At 41.4% G+C, this 20594-nt stretch overlaps 1 protein-coding gene across 26 annotated transcripts in view; it reads right to left on the bottom strand.

The window, feature by feature from the left end:
* Positions 1-20594, bottom strand: part of DTNA (dystrobrevin alpha) — a 220919-nt gene that overhangs the window by 150618 nt on the left and 49707 nt on the right. For 2 of the 26 annotated variants that reach the window (XM_072924630.1, XM_072924632.1), the window contains exon 2: positions 15987-16060. The exons of the other annotated variants lie outside the window; for them this stretch is intronic. The gene's annotated coding sequence lies outside the window, so the exon portion shown is untranslated. The remainder of the gene's footprint in view (positions 1-15986; positions 16061-20594) is intronic. 26 annotated transcript variants of the gene reach the window in all.

Below are 20594 nucleotides of genomic sequence, written 5' to 3'. Positions count from 1 at the left end.
AAAATATGACCGGCGTGGGTATTGGCCACCTATGGAAAATACTGCCCCTCTCAACTCAATAGATAACTCTTGCTATGCTTGTACTAGTGGATGCAGAAAGTACATCCAGCTCCCCAGCATCTAACACAGGCTCCCCTCCCTCCACACCATGCCCACTGCTCTCCAGACACACCTGGCACGGGAGCTGCTACGTGATCTCACACATCCCTCATCCAGAAAGTCAGGGGGCATTTTAGTGTCAGGAGCTGGACACTGCCCTGTGCACAGCCCCTTAGCCAACATCAGGTATGCCTCTCCCCACCAGTAAAATCTTATTTGTGTATCAAATGGTAGTATGACGCCTTTTCCAGCATGCCAGTGCAGCCGAGTGTGGATTCTTTGTGCTGAAATACTGCAGGGGAGTCTCCTGATTGCCTGCATTGATTCCAGGAGCATCTGCCTGCAGAGCCCGGGGCGGTGAGGAGAGCTGGAGCCAGCTGTGGGTCTGCCCTGGCTGACTGCTGCCAGGCCAGCAGCATCCAGCCAAGACCAAAGTGCTGTGAAATCACAGCTAGGAGATCTCCTCCGTGCACGGCGGGAGGGAGGAGGGGGTCAAGGCCAGGTAAGAGCTGTAGCACACCAACCCCAGAGCACAGCACAGGAACAGCCAGGCCACCAGGCAGCCCTGCCAGCCGCAAGGACAGATCCAGCTCCCGGGCAGCGACCTACCGAGCAGCAGATTTATGAGGAGGCGGAGGTCCATGTGTGTGCTCCCAGCAGATAAACCCTGGTACCCTCCTGATTCACAGGCAGGGTAGTAAGAAGCTTTCCAAGGCTGAACATCGGTCAGAAACGATTTTCCTTAATCGCCTATTTATTTTGTCCTTTAAAAGTATGCTGTCAGGAGAAAAGGCTGAATTACAAAAACACCTTATCTGTGTTTTTCAAAGATGTCATATTACTTAAGGGACTGGTAAATTTAGCTGTGCACACTGAATATTCAACTGACCTAGTCCATTTAATCTGTAAGACCATTCAAGCATATACAAGGCTGTGCTAGAGCCCCAAATCCTAGCCTGTGAAAAAAAACCCTTAAAGTTGAAGTTAAAAATGAGAAAATAATTTATTTTCATTTCCAAATGGTTAGTGAATGAGGGTACTAAATAAATATCTTCTAATTCAAGGAAACTGAGGACAAAACATGACATTTAAGAAGGGCATTTGAGCACTTCTTTCTTACAGAGTTAATTACCCAAACAGAGCAAAGCACATACTCGTGTGTTTACAAGATCATTGGTGAGAACAAAAGAAAAATACCTATAACACCAGGGGTACCCCTAGTGCTACAGAAGAATTCAGTAATGGTTGGATAAAATCAATAACTACTTTGCCATTTTTAAGGACTACACAGACAAACATATTTTAATACTTTTTAAAAAACCTTTTTTTAAAATACTTTTTTTTTTTTCTGCTACTTTTCAGGAGTGTCTCACAGTAAAATGATGTATGTTCAGTGGTGTCTAGTCTGGGGCTAGAGGAAAGAATGAAATGATGGGATAAATAGTCTAAGATTAAGTTAGATCTATCTAAGATTAATTACATTTCCAAAAAAACCTGAAAACCAAATGCAGTGCCAAGTAATTTAGTCTTCAAGAGTTAGTAACTCTTTTCTAAAGAAGATGGGAGTTTCATACAAGCCCTCTCCCCAACATTACCCATCTTGTAAACAGTACCTTGGATAAATCTGGTGGGGATAGCAGCAGAAACAACACTATTTCCATCTTAATTGTAACAATATACATAGATTTTTCCAGTCTGAACTCTCACCCCCTGAGTAGTTGTGGTTGGTTGTGGTGGTTGATTGTATCCCCTCCTTGCATTTGGCTTTAATAGCAATAAAGTGGACTGGGTAATGACTCCAAAACCATTACAAATGAAATGGTCAGGACACCAATGGGGCTTGGTGATCACTAATTCCATAACGAGGAAAGCAACTACAACACTTAAAGCACATGATTAACAGTGGTCAGTGATCAGCCACATGAAATTATGAAAGAGTTTCTTACTATTTGGGAAGGTCCAGCAATTCCCCGAAGGTAATTCAGACCTTAAAAAAAACAGCTTGTGCAATTCTTTGATGAATCTCAGGTTCAGTACACTGGAGCACAAGTGGGGAGACCTGGTGAACTGATTACCAGCTGTAGTTGGCAGAGACAAAACTTAGCAAGAGAATCCCTCCCATTCAAGGGCATTGGGTAAAATGGAGAAACAGGTCTCTTCCCTCTAGACCTTCCATTTAACACAAACAAACAAGGGCCAGAAATAACATCCCAGAGGGAATGCCTTTTTTCATCTTTTTGGACTATATTTTTATTGAAATTGGAACACACTGGTTTACATCCTAGGACCCCACAGGACTTTTCCTACAGATACTATTACTACTTTTTAAAACCACTGAGGTGGGCTATTGTGCAGTGTCCAGATCCCCCATTACCAACTGACCCATATGGCCACACACCATGGTCAGAGAATGCAGATCCAAGATTTCCTTCAGAGACAATGACATCAGAGAGAGAGATTTTGAGTTTTAATCTTCTTTCTGACAACTATAAACAACAGAAAAATTAAGTATGTGGTTAACATCCATGTTCAGGTGGCTGTTCTCACAGGAAAAGGAGCTATCTCGTGGAGGCAGCAACTGAACTGTGTCACAGACCTGCAGAGTGGCTGGGGTTGAGAGGGACCTCTGGAGGTCATCTGCTCCCACCCCCTGCTCGAACAGGGCCACTCAGAGCTGCTTGCCCAGGACTACTGATGTCCTGCCCAGGAACTCCTCAATTCTTTCTAGCAAGATAGTACTACATTTACAACATCATTCTTGGGGTAAATTTTAAAAGCAGAGAATTTGTAAATGGTGGAACAATAGCAACGTTAAAGAAGAACTAAAATGCTCTTCAAAGTTTAGTTTTTAAGCAAAACAGATGCTTCACAGTGCCATAGTTCAGCTATATGTCCCTGCACAGGAGCAACAAAAAGCTGAAATGCTGCTTTTCTGATTTGAAAAAAATTATGTTGTTGAAGTTAAATAACAGCTGAACCACAGAGAACCCAGGAAACAGGGCAGTCTATTTAGAGCATTAACGACATTTTGTTTACTGCTTAGGATGAATTCATCATGCAAACAGTCCAAAGTGAGATCCTGGCAGGCTCTGAACATGCTCAGAGAGGCTGAGGCCAGAGACATTCTACATCCATATTAGGCTGTGGATCAAGTCCTGAGCTGGATACAACAGTTCTCCTCTGCCTGAGACTTTAAAAGCCCAATGATGGCAAATTACACACAGAATTACCATTATCCAAAATTTGATCACACTATGGGCATGTTAACTATAGAAACATGAAACTATGAACACTGTACATCAAACTGGAAACATCACCAGACTGAAGAAGGAGGAGCAGAAGGATTCTTGTGCCCAAGGAAAATGAAAATATTTGCAAATTAAACTAGAAACTTTACTCCAAAGCATGAATCTCATCTATATGTCATATCAAATTTCTGATTTATGCCAAGGAAACTACAGAAGTAGCCTGCTTACTCAGCGCAGAATTTATTTCTAAGAAAAGAAATAAATCTACCTCCCTAAAAATGTCACAATGTTTATTGTTATGATTAAACTGCAGAGTGCTCAGCAGTTTTAGCTGACCTATGCAGCAGTAATAGGCCAGCAGTGAATTTTTCCTTCGTTAAGCCTTTGGATATTGTGGGCAACATAGAACTGTAGAATGGTTTGTGTTGAAAAGGGCCTTAAAAATCGTGTAGTTCAAACCCCCCAGGCCATGGGACAGCAGGAAAGCTTCCACTAGACCAGGTTGCTCACAGCCCCTTCCAACCTGGCCATGAACACTGCCAGGGATGGGGCATCCACAACTTCTCTGGGAAACCTGTTCCAGTGTCTCACTTCCCCCACAGTAAAGAATTTCTTCCTAATATCTAATCTAAACCTACACTCTTTCAATTTAAAGCCATTCCCCCTTGTCCTATGGCTACATGCCTTTGTAAAAAGTTTCACTCACTCCAGCTCACTTGCAGGTCAGCTTTAGGTACCAGAAGGCTGCTCCAAGGTCTCCCTGGAGTCTTCTCCAAGCTGCACAACACCAACTCTCTCAGCCTGGGTTCATATGAGAGGTCCTCCATCCCTGTGATCACCAGTGAAACAGGTGGAAACAGGATGGGCAGTTCCACTACATTTAAGCTTTCCCACAATGCCCATTATTACGGTATTTGAAAACAACAATTTGAGCAACCAGAAAGCAGATCTTCACACTACAGTCAGAAATGGATACAAACTTTGGGCAGTTTAATTTTAACAGTCTGTGTGGAATGAATTGTATGCTTCATATCAAGCATATGAACAAATGTTTTTCCTTCACAGCCATGACTCAGGAAAACTCCTCTGACAAGGAATGAAAGCTGTGCACTGCTGGTCCTTCAGTTCACCACCTGACTGTGATTTCTCTCACATCTACATACAAGCACATCCTGACACAATTTGGATCTACTGGAACTGATGCTGGCAAGCTCTGGAAGCTCAGTCTCCTTCTAAAACCCAATCTTTCCCATTTGGATTATTCAGCTGTTTGTACACCATCAATATTTGGCAACTCTGGGACAACAGAGCTACGTGTTGCTACCTAATCCACAGTAATATAACCATGTTATGTACATTGAGGTACCAATAAAAGGTACCAATAAAAATACTTTTCTGTAAACAGAGAAAACAGAAGGCCAGATATAGAGGAATTTGGAAAAAAAAATGTTAATGCCAGACTTTAGGGGTTCAGTGATTTACTGCAGCACACCGTGTAGAGTGCTGGGCCCAGGAGACAAACTTTTTTGTAGCCAATGTCAAGATTTCCCCACAAATATTTTCATGGCTCTTGAAAGCAAATGTATGTGTCTTGAAAAGCGCTGCTGACAGCAAGATCTGCCCACCAGAAGAAAAGCAGTCATGCTGGGCTCTGGCTATTCCCAGGGCAGATTTATTTCAACTTAACTCCAGAGCTGTCAGGGAGGCAGGTTGCCCAGAGTTATTCAATAACCTATTACAGCATTCAACAGGGTGTATAACCACGTCTTGCAACACAATGGAGAGTGACAGCAACAACACTATGGCTTCTTCTTTATTTGGTCCCATCTCCCTGATAAAAATATGTCTATATTAGTGACACTGGGCAAGGACATGTTCCTGAGAGCTGGAGCTATTGCCCGCACTGCTACAACACCACAGCGTCCCTGGCACGGTTTTGGGCCTCCTTCCTCCGGTGAGCTCCTGGCAGAGTTCGGGAATTTGCAGAGTCCAGAGACATTTCCAGCAGGCTGTTTGCTTGTGGCCACTCATTCTAGAGACTGTGTTCAGTGGTATGAACACGTGCTGTGCCATCCCAGCTTGTCCTGGTGCCAGAGGCAAACCTCTGGTGTGTTTACTAGAATAGAGTGTCAGTCAGTGACTTATTTAGGATGTTGAGGTCTCCAACTCCTCAGTTAGACATATGAATCTGGATGCCAGAGCCCTTTCCAAAATGACATAAAAATGACACGTTGTTTTAAAAAGCTCATTTCCAAATCAGCTTTTTCCCTCTAAAGCATTAATAATAATGGTAATCGGACCAGCTGATTTACCTGAAAGAATTGCATCTTTCCTTGCAGTCTTTATACATGTCATCCATAGCCATATTTGAGAATCCTGACAGGTTGCTCAGACCTAAAGCTACTTTTACAGAGATTATATCCTTTATACTCACTGCATCTGTGCTATTTTTTAAATGAGCTGAACACTCAGGTGCTCTCAGAAACCAGAATCTGACCCAATTAAGGCAAAGTCTGACCTTCTTCTCTAGCACTGACAATTCACTTGGAGCAAGAAACAAAGACAGAAATCACCCCCCTTCAAGAAATTACCATGCTCTGGGATGTATACAAACAAAACTGTTTGACAAGACAAAGCAATGCATAAACAGAACTCATGCAGGCTGCTTTGCCTCATAAAAAGTAAACTTCAGTTTTAATAGCTTCCCTAGGAATTAGTATTTTATATTCAAGTACCCTTAATTCCAAACAGAAGTCACCAGATGAAAAGAAGTAGTAATAAGGTAGGATACATCCTAGGAGAGTATGAAAACAAAGATGCTCTAAAAAATACTAGCTTCTGCTCCTGAGTGCAGAAGGAGTGAAAGTACCTTTTAGCTAGAAAGAAAAACTTCAAACAACACTGTATTTTTCAAAGTAGTTTTGGTACATGCTGTGCTGCCTATTAACTGATGACATATGCCATGGCACTTCTTATGAATGAGATGTATCTCATTTCTTCATGCAGTGCCTATATTTTTTTTTCTGCTCTGCTGTGTAAGGTGCAAATTCTGCGGATGAGGAACACATCTCATGGTATCACATATCCTGAGAACTATATACTTTATCAGAGAGTGGGAATTTTACTTCTTTTATCATACTGCCAGAGGCAAAGTTTCATCTCCAAAGTTATGTTTACTGTCAGTAGAGTGAGTCTATTCAGTTGACATCCCAACTCCACTTCCCAGCTGATAATCTGAATGGTTTTGTTATTTAAAGGACACTTGATTAATATGATTGGAGAGTAACTGTCACAGAGTTTTACTTTCAGTTACACAGCCAAGATTTTAAATCTTTTTGGACCTAGGACATTTTTTTTTTCTTTCTTTTAAGCCTTTTTCTGTGAACCCATTTGTAGATGGAAGCCTCAATTCTGTTTGCTAACAAAATCACAGAATCATAGAACGGTTTGGGTTGAAAGGGACATTAAAGACCATCTGGTTCCAACTCCCCTGCCAAAGGCAGGGATACCTTCCGCTATACCAGGTTGCTTAGAGCCCCATCCTACCAGGCCTTGAACACTTCCAGGGATGGGATTACAGCCCCTCTTTCAGTTTCTACCTATTAGTCCTTATCTTGTCACTACACTTCTTGATCTGATGCAGAGTCCCCCTCCAGCCTCCCTGTAGGCCCCCTTCAGGTACTGGAAGGCTCCTGTGAGGTCTCCATGCAACCTTCTCTTCCCTGTGCTGAACAGTTCCAAATTTCTCAGCCTGTCTTCATAGAGGAGGTGCTGCAGTACCCTCACCAACTTTGTGGCCCTCCTCTGGACTCGCCCCAACAAAATGCTGTGGTCAGGCTCTGGTCAGAGCACCTGGGAATCAGCAAGACACCAACAGAAAGATTCTTCTCATGCTCTGCTCTCCCACTGCCCTCTCTGGCCTCCAGCAAACACCCAGCTGCTACTTCTTATCACAGACATGAAGATTTGTATCTCTGTCACTCCTTTTGGAAAGGAGTTGCCTATATACTGCATTGTATTTCGGACATCAAAGCAAACATTGCGAGTCTCTGTTATGCCAACAGCTACGCCAGCTTTAGGGTAAGTGCTGGCAACCTCAGCACCATACAAGCAGAGATGACGACTCTGGCACCCAGCCTGGCCTGCACAGCAGTTATTTCTGTACACACTAAACCACTTGCAACAGCAATATAAACTCAGTTGCTCGTATCTCACATCAGCTCATGCTGTTCAGCACCCTTCCTTTTTGTAACGTTAAGTTCACAATTTCCCTGCATTATTACGTAGGAAATATGTTTATCCATGGAATTTACGAGTTACTCTCCTGTCTTCATTGAAATATTTTTGTCACAGCAGCTGGTAATCCATTTATTCAGGTAGGATTTGCATGGAAATAATGACTGAGTTCAGCACAGCTTTCTGAATCTCTTAATACATTGCTATACCAAGGCCTGTGGGTCACAACACAAATTAGAGTATGTAAAACTGATGGTTTCCCTGAAGACATCAGGAAGGCAACCTTTGTCTGGAATAATTTGCTGGGATGCAGGATGTCTTCTTTTTACTTGTTTCCAAATATGTATTCCTATGTAGTGGGAAAATCTGCCTCACATTAATAAAATTTAATGAACCACTTAACTATGGTATTTTTAGTTGCTCAGTTGATGAATTTTGTAACTTTGGAAAATGTTTGTAGACTGGAGTCACTGGGATATACTCATACCCTCTCCATGTTCTTTATGCCTTGGCCAGGACATTTCCCATCAAGCAGTCAAAAACATGGGGTCCAGTGAAATTACAGACAACCGGGGGAAGGACCTGTTGATTTATGCATCTCTTTAAGATGTTATGACTCCCACTTGCCAGAATTTTGTTCATGTTGAGTTTGTAAAAAACATTATTTCCCGCAAACTTTACCTATTATTTATTTTTAAACCATTACTACCAGAGAGGATACCAGAGAGGAAACAGAGAAAGAAGCAGTGAGTCTGAAAGTAAGAAGGACTATATACAGATGATCTTTTGAGGGTAAAGTGATCTCACAGTATTATAAACTGCAAAGTTATTTTCCATCATAAAGAACTTATTTAGGCAGACCTAAGAGGATTGGGGGATCAACAGAGAAATGTATCCAGAAGTATTATGCAGCTTGGTAAAAAATATTAACTCTTTGCTAACCCGACTGTGCAACGTTCACATTGATCTCAAGCAAATCTATGAATGTGAATAAAATACAGTAAGCATGACATTACAGGAATTTACTAAGTAGGAAATAACATTCATCTGACCACAATGAACAAAACAGACATTGAATCAAAAGGCTCTTTCTGAAGAAAAGTGAGATTGCTAAAAGATAACAGCAACAACAAAAAATGCAGAGCTGAACAGAGGTGTAATCCTAGCATCAAACACACTAATGACAGCAGGATTTTATACTCAGTACTGGCCAAAGCACCATAACGAAAGTTTTGAAATGTTCACATATTTATCTTCCTTCTGTTTGTCTTTTTCTGACATCTGTTCAGCTAATGGCTGGAAGTACGGTATAACCCAGGAGTTTTGAAAAGCTGGGCTTCATAAACAAAAATGGAAATTAACTTAGAATGTAAGCGATTTTCTTTCCCCTGAGACAGTGCTGTCCAAGAACAAGTAAAGTTCCTCTCCCATTCCCTGCCTGCCTTACCAGAATGCTGCCAGAAGCATAGATGTCACGCATACATCATGTGAGAAAGATGGGAAAGCCCAGTGTGCTTCAGGATCCTCTATCAAAGTTGTTTTGAATGTTAAGCAGTGTAATTACTACTAAGAAACTGCAGGTTCTGTCACCTTCACTCCACAAAATAAGGACAATACCACGCAATATTGCAGAATTATTCCTGAGGAATTCAGGAAGAAGAATGCTATGTTTGTTTGCTTGCTTTAGCAGCCTCAGTTTAAGGGACTGGAGATGTCGAAGTTCAGGCTGCCTGTGAAGCTGCAGCTTTGCCCTCAGTGCGTACAAGACTTAGGGGTACAGCACACAGCTGTGCACCTGAATCCATGTGAAGACAAATACAGCAGAAACCTTGACAACTGCTCAAGAACCAATGAACAGCTTGGGTGCCATGAGCATACTGGGAGACTCCCCAGCACCTGTAGAGAGACTGCTTCCATCAAGGATTTTCATCTGCAGCTGGTTCTTAACATGGATAAGCTGCTCTGGATTTATTTTCCCCTGAGGGCTACTGTATAGGCCAAACGGGAAAATTTCCACAAATCAAGGAACAAATAAGAGAAGTACTACTCATGCAAAGGTCATGTGTTCTACTGAAGTTTACATCCTTGTTCCAGTGTACAAGAACACTAAAGCACACCAAAGAAAATAACCCAAGGTTTTCTTTAAATGTGAAGAAACCCAACTTATTTTTGTGCCAATCTTGTTCTCAGTCTTACTGAATCACTTTTTCTGAAATATTCCAAAAATACTCAGGCTGAGAAAAACAGCTGGCTAGAAAAATTTCAGTTCAGACATTAAAAGTTTTACAAATACTCTGAAAAACTTTAAGGTACTATAATGGGAACTGCTGGGAAACTTTCCTAATTGGTGGTGATACCAATCTATTACATAGTCAGGAATTTATATATTTTATTTATCAGAGACTACACTATCAACTACCCTCCACTGAGCTGAAAACAAGCAGTAAAATAAAACCAGGAGGGAAGCAGAGAGCAGGCAGAGCTGCCAGCTGAACCTGGACAAGCCCAGTAAAACTGTTCTGTGACCACTATGGCCAGTGAGAGCCACTGAAGGACAGTTTTTCTGTCTGCCATGGCATTACAAAGCTATACCACAAACATGCACACACATATCGCCCTGACAGAGAAGGATTTCACAACATGAGTAGTCTCTACCTCTCCCAAGGTCATGTGCCTGAAACCCACAGCCAGTCAGACTGATGCTTGAAATGAGTGGAGCCGTACAGGCTGTCGAGATAAAATTATCAGAGTCGTATTTCAGCAGATTGAACAGAAACCTGAGATGCATGTTCAGATTAGCTGCAAGCAACAGGATCCCTGGAGAAGCAACAGGCAATCCTATCAGCATGCTGTAAGGAAAACTCAAGCAGGTTTCACACAAACCAACCTCTGGAGAAAGAGGAGCAAAATAGTTCCTTCCTCTGAGGCAGTAAATGAGTGTTTCCAGAGTCATGTGATGACAGCGTGGTCTGGACCATGCCTCAGATCTATCTGTGTGACTACAGAAACACCTGGCATTGAAGTCTCTTTTCCTAATTCACTGGACATACCTAAAATGTTTCTGCAGTGACACACATAGGACACCCAAAAGATCCCACCTAATTTCTGAATGCACTGTTTACAGTTCCCAGAACAACTCCAATGAAGTGAAAACTGGTGAAGATTTAAGAGCATGACCTTTTTTCTGCTAACTCCAAACTAAAAACCAACAAACAAGTACCTTGTAACATGTTAAGACACTTAACATGTCAGCTACAACAAAAAGACAAAGCTTTAGAATTTTTAAGTTTCCATTGTAATAAGTAGTGGGTATTACAGGAATTTGAGTATCTTCAGGCTGGGAAAGGCTAGATTTAGGATTGCGATAACCTATTTAATTTTCTGAGGTGATAAAGTTAAGCTGAAAAGTTCTTGCATCAGGTCAAGAGAATGCCTGACACACCAGAAACTCTACTTCATGATGAATTACAGTCAGATAAAGCTGTCATTGGAGAGATTATAATACCAATGTTCTACTCAATAACTATACTTGTACAGGATGTTGCTTTTATGTCTGTAAGTGGGTTTTTGCACCTCTTACCTTCAGTAATGCGTGATCCTACCTCTGGACAGCCTATTACACTAATATGAAGTGACACTTCCTTACCAAGGGTTCAAATTTTAGTTGACCTTCCATTCTGCCCTGGACAGGTGAATGAAACGGACTGTCAATTTCAGAATAACGACTTGAATTTTACTTTTAATAAGATTTCCAGTGTAGATTATTTTTTGAGCCATTTTACCCATCACGTTTTTTACAGGGTCAAAAGAACTGTTCTTCTGGATCACGCATACGACAGCATAAAACAAGGATAAATTACAAGCACAAGAGTTGATAAATAGGAGACAGAGGATAAGGAATTCACCTTCAATAAATAGTTGAACTGTGAATACTGAGGTCTGGCATTGAAAATAGAACAGGAGATACCTGGTAAAGAGAGTAATGTGTGACTACCATGTAAACTTTCCATGGCCTTCAGAGTTAGAGATGCTCAGCATCTCTGAAAAAAGACACAAAGAGTAATATTGCATTTAAAACCATGGGAAGTTTATGTATGTAATACACTGTGTCCTACAACCAATACTTCTAGAGCATAAACAGGGTTATCTAAGAGAGAAAAAGGAATGCATTTATGAATGAACAGATGTGCTTTCCAAAAAGCCATTAGGGCAGAGGGCAGTAGCTGTCAGAAGAAGGCAGGGGCAGGGGCGCAGTTCCTTTCCTAACACGTGGACAGTCTGATCTCTTTTGGGATTTGATCCCATGAGGAAAACTAAACCACAAAGCCGCCTTGGAATACCTTCATTTTGATCTTTGTCAAACACCATCTCCCCTCCTTGCCCCACAACCACACCATCCAGTTTATTCAATAATGCAGCTGGCCAGGTGAAAACAAGAGGAAATGCCTTTTTCTCACCACTCCTCAAGCAGAGGCTCTGTGAATGGCACATACCCACACCACTTTGGCCTACAGAGGGGTCATGAAAATTGGAGAAATGGAAAAATCACTGCAGAATGATCTGAAAGCACAGAGCATGATCCATGTGGGGTATTCACCACAATGAGGCTGATGATGGCAGCACAGCCAAAAGAAATTTGGTTTAAATTGTAAAGATCTCACAGTATCATCCCACTGATGTGACAGTTTTAGCCAAGTTTCACTAGACAAACTCATTTAAATATGCTTGCCATTTTAAATTCTGCTCCAGGAATCACAACTGCTGCATTTTCCAGCATGACAAGTAGAATGGATTTAGGTTGGAACCAACTTACTTGTTGCACAGTTTTCTTTCTAGAAAAATGGCAGTTTCTTTTGCCCAAATTTTAGCACTTAAAAAAGAAGATAGTTTAGAAGTGTTTAATCTGTTATCTCCTGCTACTTTTGCCACTTCCTGCAATATTTGAAAGTCCTGCTCTTTATTTAAAAGTTAAGTTATCAGACGTGGTGAATAATTCCCCAACACATCTATCTGATTTGTTGCCTACATCAACATGGGAAATTAAATGACCCAGACTGTACCTTCATTCTATTAATGGAGTGGAAAACTGATTCAGAACAATTACAGTCTGATCTATATATGTGTATATACACATGTAGACATATATACTCATAGTCTAGAGCTTAACCTGGAGTACCCGAACTATTATATTCAAGCTTTTGCTTTTCAAATCTGTGACAAGAATATGAGCATGGAAACTTAAGTTTAAGTTTCAAAAGCCCACAAACATCTTCAATAACAGGCTTTTCACATCCTCACATCCAGAGTATAAAAAAAATATTTTAATAACTGACTCCTTATAAATGATTAATGCATTGTATGGCATGTAAGTGCTCTCCTGTTTCTAGGAATATCTTGTTGAGTAATATTGTCATTTGTGATTCATTGCATGTTCTTTTATAATTGCAGTGAAACAATGGTTTCTGGTTTCTGTAAGTGGTTTGAAAAAGTTTGTTGGGTGCTACAGGAGATCAAAGTACAATAAAACTTACATGGAAGCAAAAGTCGTGCATTAATAACAGCACCAGCTTTAACAAAGGACTGAATACACACATGTAACTCTGAACAGGATGGATTGAATTTTTCATGCTGTCAATTCATCGTGGAAGGCTCCATTCAGATGAAAAGGCTGAGCAGATAAGCCTGCATGTATCACCACAACCATTTGCTTCAAAAACATACATACACAAGGCTGGATTCCCATGGGCAGGGAAACTCCCACTGCAAAATGCCAACACAGGCCTTTACATGCAGAGTTTGGCATCTTCTGAACAGAGTAAATGCACATGTAAAAGCAGCCTCAGCAAATATAAATGACTAAACCAGGCAGTCTTTATTTTAGTGAGAGAGGTGGCCAGAGTAGCTGGGATAACCTCAAGTTCATATCCCAGCATTATCAAGAAGCAGAAAGCAACTGCCAAATAAATCAGATATGACACTTCAAGATCTAGTCACCTAGATGTTGGTTTTGTTTTAGTGAGGGAAGACATTGAGGCAGTCGCTGGGAATGAAATTTTCCTTTGCTGTCAGAAATAAAAGGAATTACTTTCTGTAAGCATAGCACTGAACAACTCTTAACAGCAGATCACACCCAAATTCAACCAAAATTCCTCACAGCTTCTCCAGAACTTCTACTACTTCCAATACAACCCTGGTGGGGACTCCCAAATCTCACTTATCAGTCCCCAAACCTAGGAAAAAAAAAGGGTTTTCAGCTTAGTCATCTGCATTTGGAACCAAAATGCTCAGCTTCAGGGCTTCAGTATTTTTGACAATAAAAGTAAATTTCAAGTGCAGTGATCAGCCAGTGAGCAGCAGTCTTTGTGGAATTAGTCACTCATCCAGACTCAACACAAAACACATAGGTTAGCTTATTGCTTCCCAAATATCAAACACAAATAAAATATGAAGAGGACAGCCTAATTCTGACTTAAACACTGGAGAAAAAGAGCACAGAACAAAATGTGTCAAAAGTAAGGGGCCTTTCTTCCAGAAAATGATAGAGTTAAATGTTGTAGATTTGTTCAAAATAAAAGGAATGCAGAAAATAACATATTCTACCTATATAGTTTGGGTTTGAGCAATTGTACTGAAATGTAGTGTTTTGAATGCAATATCCAAGTATCACAATAATCCATTAATACAGAGCTATATGGCTATTATTTTGTCAAAATGAACTACAGAATGGAGAAATCTTAGAGGCCTAAATTGCTCTGGGATTTCTGTATAGCCTCTTTGCAGAAATACTAACCCAAAATGTAATATGAAAAAAGCAGCAACTAAGGACATTCAGACAGAATGTCTTTCTTCATTCCCAGGTGAGCAGAAAGCTCCATGACTTGTGTCCAAATATTTTGAAAGCATCAGCACAAAGGAGTGACAGGCATTAAAGACATTACCTACCTTCCATGATTACATGAACTGTATCAGATTGAAGAAATAAAACTTTTTTTCCCCCTTGCTATGGTAGTTATTTTCATTCCCCTCAACAGCAATCTAGTCTTCTATGGATGCAGTGGCATTTTAAAACCTGAAGTGTGAAGGTCATGAACTGAATTAACACAAAAGGCAAAAAATAATTCAAAAAATGTAGTAACAATATTTATAGAGCAGTTTAACAGGCCATAATAATTATGAAGTCTGTGTAATTGTTTGTGTATATGAAGGGCTTCAGGGGAATGAAAACTGTAGTAAAATTTGATGTGCCCTGTAATCCCTGGATGAACTGCCAGGCCCTGCCTGCAGGAATAGCTCCTGCACTAGGAAATGCTGTTCTGTCACTGGGAGAGGTACGCAGGTGAGACTGCCCAGCCATGTCTGCACTATGGATGCTGGGAGCCATGCCATGCTCCTGTGTGTTCCAAGCTGCCACCGCACAGCCTGGGACAGACCAGGTAAGACCACCCCTACACCCTGCCCTTGCCCTGCACTGAGGGAAATTCAGGAACAGCAACAAAACAAGAAAAGTAGTGCATTCAACAGGCTCCTTGGTGTGGACAGTGGAAGGAGCAGAAAATGTCCAAAATGTGCCTGCTGTGCTGCTGGCACCAGGTGAGGACACGTGCGGCCAGTTCTCAGGATGCTGTGGGATCACAGGAAAAGGCTGGCATGTTGCTGTGGTTCTGCCTGCCCTCTAGGGTGTCAGTTCTCACCCAGCCCGGTGCAGCCAGCAGCATCCCTCTCTCCCTGTGTCTGCATGCAGTGGGACTCCGTGTCTCCTGCACTTCCATGCTCTACTGTTATACAATACAAACAGGGAATGTTGTCTGCTGAGGCAACAGTCAGTACAAAGCTACCAGAAAGACCCCAAGCAAAAGCCACCCAGAACACCAAAAGAGAATTCAGGGTGCACAAAACAAGCCTACACTGTTAATAGTGTTGTGTGAATAACTTACCAGCCTTTTTCCATCTCTACCCTTTGAGCTTTAGTACCAAAAGGTATTAGGAAGCATACAAAACACCTCAGCTTAACTCTAAGAGGCTAAAAATCTCAATAGAATTCCATACAGAATTCCTTTTCTTTTTTAAGCTTCAGAAACACATACTTTAAAATCCCCAGTGCTCTTCCATCAATGTGGAGGTGACTAAATGTAGCAAAGAGCAAAGGTATTACAGGGCAGATTCTTATCTGCTTTTCATTACATTGTACATCTGCTCACATCTGTACCATGAATTCAAAGCTTGAACATTAACTGCTACTATCTGACAAAAACTCTGCACTATGTATCAAAGAGCACTCAGCCACATTTTCAAAAGCAGGTTTTTTAACTCCAAGAAGAATGTTTTCAGACATAAATTGTATTTCTCCAAGCCACTGCCAGTACCCAAGCACTCCCCACGAAGACAGGTAACACCACACCCTACCCGTTGAAATGATGCTCCTCCGATTGCTTGATCTGTTCCCTGCTTCGTCTGCCTCAGAGTGCCCAGATCAGATCCTGCCCCAGAGAAAAAGCAGAGTCAAAGGCTTGCCATACTCAGAGCCGAGTCCTGGAGCCAGGGCAGGAGCACCAAGGAGTACTGGGCTGAAGCAGCATGGATGGGAGATGTATCGAAGTATACTATTGCTCAATCATCATGCATAGATAACTGAGAGCATCTTGATTTTAAACTGCTGGTCACCATCTGGTGATAAAATATGAAGATGCCAAGTGAGTTAAAGCGAGCTTGTGCATACCAGCATATTTTAGTTACACTACATAATGAAACCCATCATCACCTTCATTCATACAGTGGTGTCTGTCCCAGTGTTGCAGTTTCATACAATTTGTGTTAACTTTTTCCCTCCTTAGCTTCAATTACAAGCCAATTTCATCTTTCTATCACATATACATAAACATAACCTTCTAATTCAAGACACTTCTCATATGAAAGGAAGTTAAGTGCAAGAGAGAGCAGCTGAGACCTACAAAGTCATGCCACTCCTAAAAACAGGCACAGAAGTCAGGCATTGGCATGAATTTGCTAAATGATGCAGAATTAAAGTGTTAAAGAAAAAGACAGGAGTCTGGCCCTTCCCCTGCTTCACAAATCTTCAGTGTGAATTACAGAATCCTAGGACAGCAGCAAGACAAGGCCTAGCTGACCTTTAAAACAATGACTAATTTCCTAACAAGGTGAGATGTTTTAAATATACGTAACAGCTTTAAACACTTGAAGCGTTCTCTGTTTAATTATTTTTGCTACATCTGAAGTATTTGAGGAAAATGTAGATGATATCTCTAATTTGTTAATTACCAGCTGGCTCCTACCATGCATTATTAAGCTACTATGGCAGTGACTAATGCCTCTGACAATACTAAATTACCAACAACACCTTGTGGAGGAATGTGACCCGAGCAGCCTAGAAAGGACTACCTGCAGGTGTTTGTTTTCAGATAAAGATGGTTTATTAACTCAGGCAGTACCACAATAATGCCCAAGTCTAGAGGAGGAGGACTGCACCCCAAACCCCACATGCTGCCTACCCCATGAGCACTGCCATGCCCCGTGACACCTGTATCCTGCTCCTGCTCATGGCACAGGTGTGGAGGAGGAAGAGCACACAGGGTTTCCCTCTGGAGGTGCTTTAGTTGCAACCGTGGTTCTTCGCTCAGTGGCTTGGGCAGGAGTGCTGGATGTGCAGAGATGCACCTTGCACACACGCTCAGGACTCCTCCACTTCCAGCCCAGCAGTCCCAAAGGCTTTGAAACAGGGAAGATGAGGGAAGATGAAGACAAAGGAAATGTCATTGCCCACGGAAGGTCCCTCTGCCCAGCTGCAGCCCAAGCACTGCCCTTTTCCTCTCACCTTTGAATACAAGTCTTTTTTTTTCCTTCACCCCCACTTTTTTTTTTTCACTCTAAGCACTTTCTGCCAAATTGATTAAACTAATAATATTACAGCTTGAACAGGAACATACACATCTTAGTTGTAAGTGTGTGAAATAACATTACTCTCCCTTCCAAATCCTTCTGGAGTGGTTGGGAAATCCAGTCTCCTCTTGTGCATTTGCATTATAAAATTGCTAAACAAACCTATTCTGCTGTAAAGGGAAGGGACACATTTTCTTCCCTACTCTAAGTAGGTCAATGAAAACATGATGCTGTGAGGATGAAACTGTTTTCCTCCATCTTCTTTCCCCTAATGGCAGTTTCAAATCATTCCAATTTAATTATGTTTCTAGTGCAAGCATAGTAACACTGTAAGGTTATTAACAACTGATGTATTGGTGGTCCTAAAGTCTGGAGTTTGTGCTTTCTTGTGGGCTTATTTTAGCCTTAGGTATACACATGCAATTCCTACACATAGCCCATCGTGGCACAGTTAAGAAAAGCCTGCAAAGAAATCTGGATGTGAAATGCAATGCATTATGAGGCACAAGAATTTAACTCTCAGCTCTGAGGCTGACACTGAGCTTCTACTTTAGGATGACATTCTGACTATCACCTCCTTTAAAGCTGTGACTTGCTTTGAATTAGCAGTGAACTTGCCCTGAATTAGCACTGGCACAAACAAAGCCAGAATATTTCCAATGGAACTACTCCAGCTCATAGCACCTGGAGACTTCTGCATGCATTTCATCAGGAGGGACTATCCAGTAGCTGGAGAAATATTCAACTTGCAGCTATAATTGTCTGAATACTAAATGCAAACTAACTAACTAACTAACTAAGTAACTAATAAATACTAAATGGCAATAAATTCTGGGGGAGAACACCCCTCTCCTCAATGAGAAAAAGTGAAGAAATTACATTACACTAAAGAGAATACAGACTGCCTAAAGTATTATCAAAAGAAATGTTAAACAAAAAAAAAAAGGATGTTGCTTTTATATAGTCTATTTCAGAACAGATGGTGTAAATTAGTTTTGTACACATTATCTGAAAAAAAAAAAATTAATTCACCTCATGTAATGCCTGTTGCAAGCTCTCACTCACCCACACAAGAACTCCAAAGGCCCCCTTCTGCAGCCAAATGTTTGTCATAACAAAGGTTACACGCTCTTACAACCCACTCCTTGTATCCTTGTCCTGAAAACAAAGGCCTGCCTAGGACAGTAAAGCTAAGCACATACAAGTGGAAATGACTCTGTCCTCAGTGTGAAATTTTTGCCCTATGAAACCCCACGACTTCAAAGGAAACTCGGACTTCATCTGAAGAATCCAATTACATATTACAGATTTAGGATGGACTGTCAAGTGCCAGCTGACAAAGTGATGTCCCCAAGTATTTCAGGACAATGATATTTGAGATGAAATGCAAAGCCAGCTGTTTATGCCTTATCTAAGGAACATTTCAAAATTAGGAAATTATATGATGATTAAGTGCCTCCTCCACTTCAGCAAAACAAATTCCACTCTGCAGAGGTCTTTGCAAACAGAATTTAGAAAGAATGTCTGTCATTAAAATAATTCCATGAGCAGTATTATCACCAGTATCGTCAAATCATAGGGATGGTAGGAAAGATATGAAATCCACCTCCCACTGTGAGATACAGTCAGATAAATTTTGTCATGTTTATTAAAGTCATTCCTAATACTTCCAGTGATGGAGACTCCACAAGATCCACTGGCAGGGTATTTTGTGGATAAAACTTTTATAGGGTTTATCTCCTGTTCCTTGTTTCATTTTAGATCCACTTCTTTCTGTCCACGGCACAGAAAAAAGATTACGGCCCAGTCTTGGGAAGACCCTGTACTATGATGCCTGTGCTGAAAACCTGCCTTTCTCCTACTCACTCCTCAGCAGGCTGCTCTTCCTCAGGCACGGAAAATGCAACCCTTTTAGGGTTTCCCTCTGGGATATATGTCCTATGGATCTCTTTTCCTGCCCCCTTCTCCACATCCAAAGTGGTCAGCATTTTCTTCAAGAGCAGTGCTCCAAACTGAATACAGGACTCCAGCTGAGCGCTCACCAATGTGGGGATTGTTCCCTGCAGGCTATGGGCCCACGTGCACCACTGTATTGTGTTTTCCTTTTTCCCCTTTCTATTGTGCAACAGCTCAACATTGCCAGTCCATGTTCAACCAGAGATCCACAGCAATTTCTATCCTTTCCTGAAAAGCTGCTGTCCCACTGGCTGTTCCCCAACCAGTATTTGGTGTCAACAGCTACAAGGATACAGCTCAGTATCCTCAACCTTCTGGAAGTACACACCACCACTGCAGCCTCTGTGCACCTAAGAAGACAAAAGTGCCCTTGCAATGCTGATTCACAAAAGGCACCAGGTTGTGTGTAGTTTTTCATCAGCACACAGTGCAGAACTCTGGAACTCCATCAAGGACTGGGCCAGTATCTGCATACACTTCCCCACTTTTTATTTGTTCTATCTACCAGGAGCAGGGTGGAAAACCAAGCAGGACTATTTTTCTAAGGTTGAAACACCCAATTTTATGTCCTTGCTCTCTATAGGGCCTGTCAATATAGGCAGTCAAGCCAAGTACAAGCCCAAGCACTCGCCTACAGTGGTGCACAACAGAAAAAAGATAGGACCAATGACCTGTGAAATAAGTATGGACAGACCTGGCTAGGCTGGGTTTCCACTTTCTGGCAAAGCTTGGTTTCTCTTGGACATAACACAATGGATAGCTACTTTTGTACTTTAGTACTTAGCAAAAGCTTAGGCTTTGTGCACAAGGAATTTATTTTTGCTTCCTGTAACTGCGAGTGGCCTGAAAAATGATCTGTCTTCTTAGTTGATGCCTTTTTCACAGAGAAAACACTATTCCAACAAAAGTGGATATTTAAAAGTGTAAAAGCAAAGATTATGCCTGTTCAGTCCAAGTTGCCACCAAGTTGAGAGTAACTGCACATGACAATCAGCCACCACCTACTCCCCCTTCCATGAAAATGTACTGTCCTACAAAGAGTTCATATGAGCCCGGAACTATTATTTTTCCAAAAGTCTTTAATCTTTAACACTTTTAATTCTATTTAGGAATACATTACCAGATTTAATGTAGATGAAAAACTTACATTGTGGATTCTCT

The sequence above is a fragment of the Taeniopygia guttata genome, chromosome 2 (genome assembly GCF_048771995.1).
Source record: "Taeniopygia guttata chromosome 2, bTaeGut7.mat, whole genome shotgun sequence".
NCBI classification, from domain to species: domain Eukaryota; kingdom Metazoa; phylum Chordata; class Aves; order Passeriformes; family Estrildidae; genus Taeniopygia; species Taeniopygia guttata.
The sequence above is the reverse complement of the archived record's forward strand: the minus strand, read 5'-3'. Positions and strand labels throughout refer to the sequence as shown.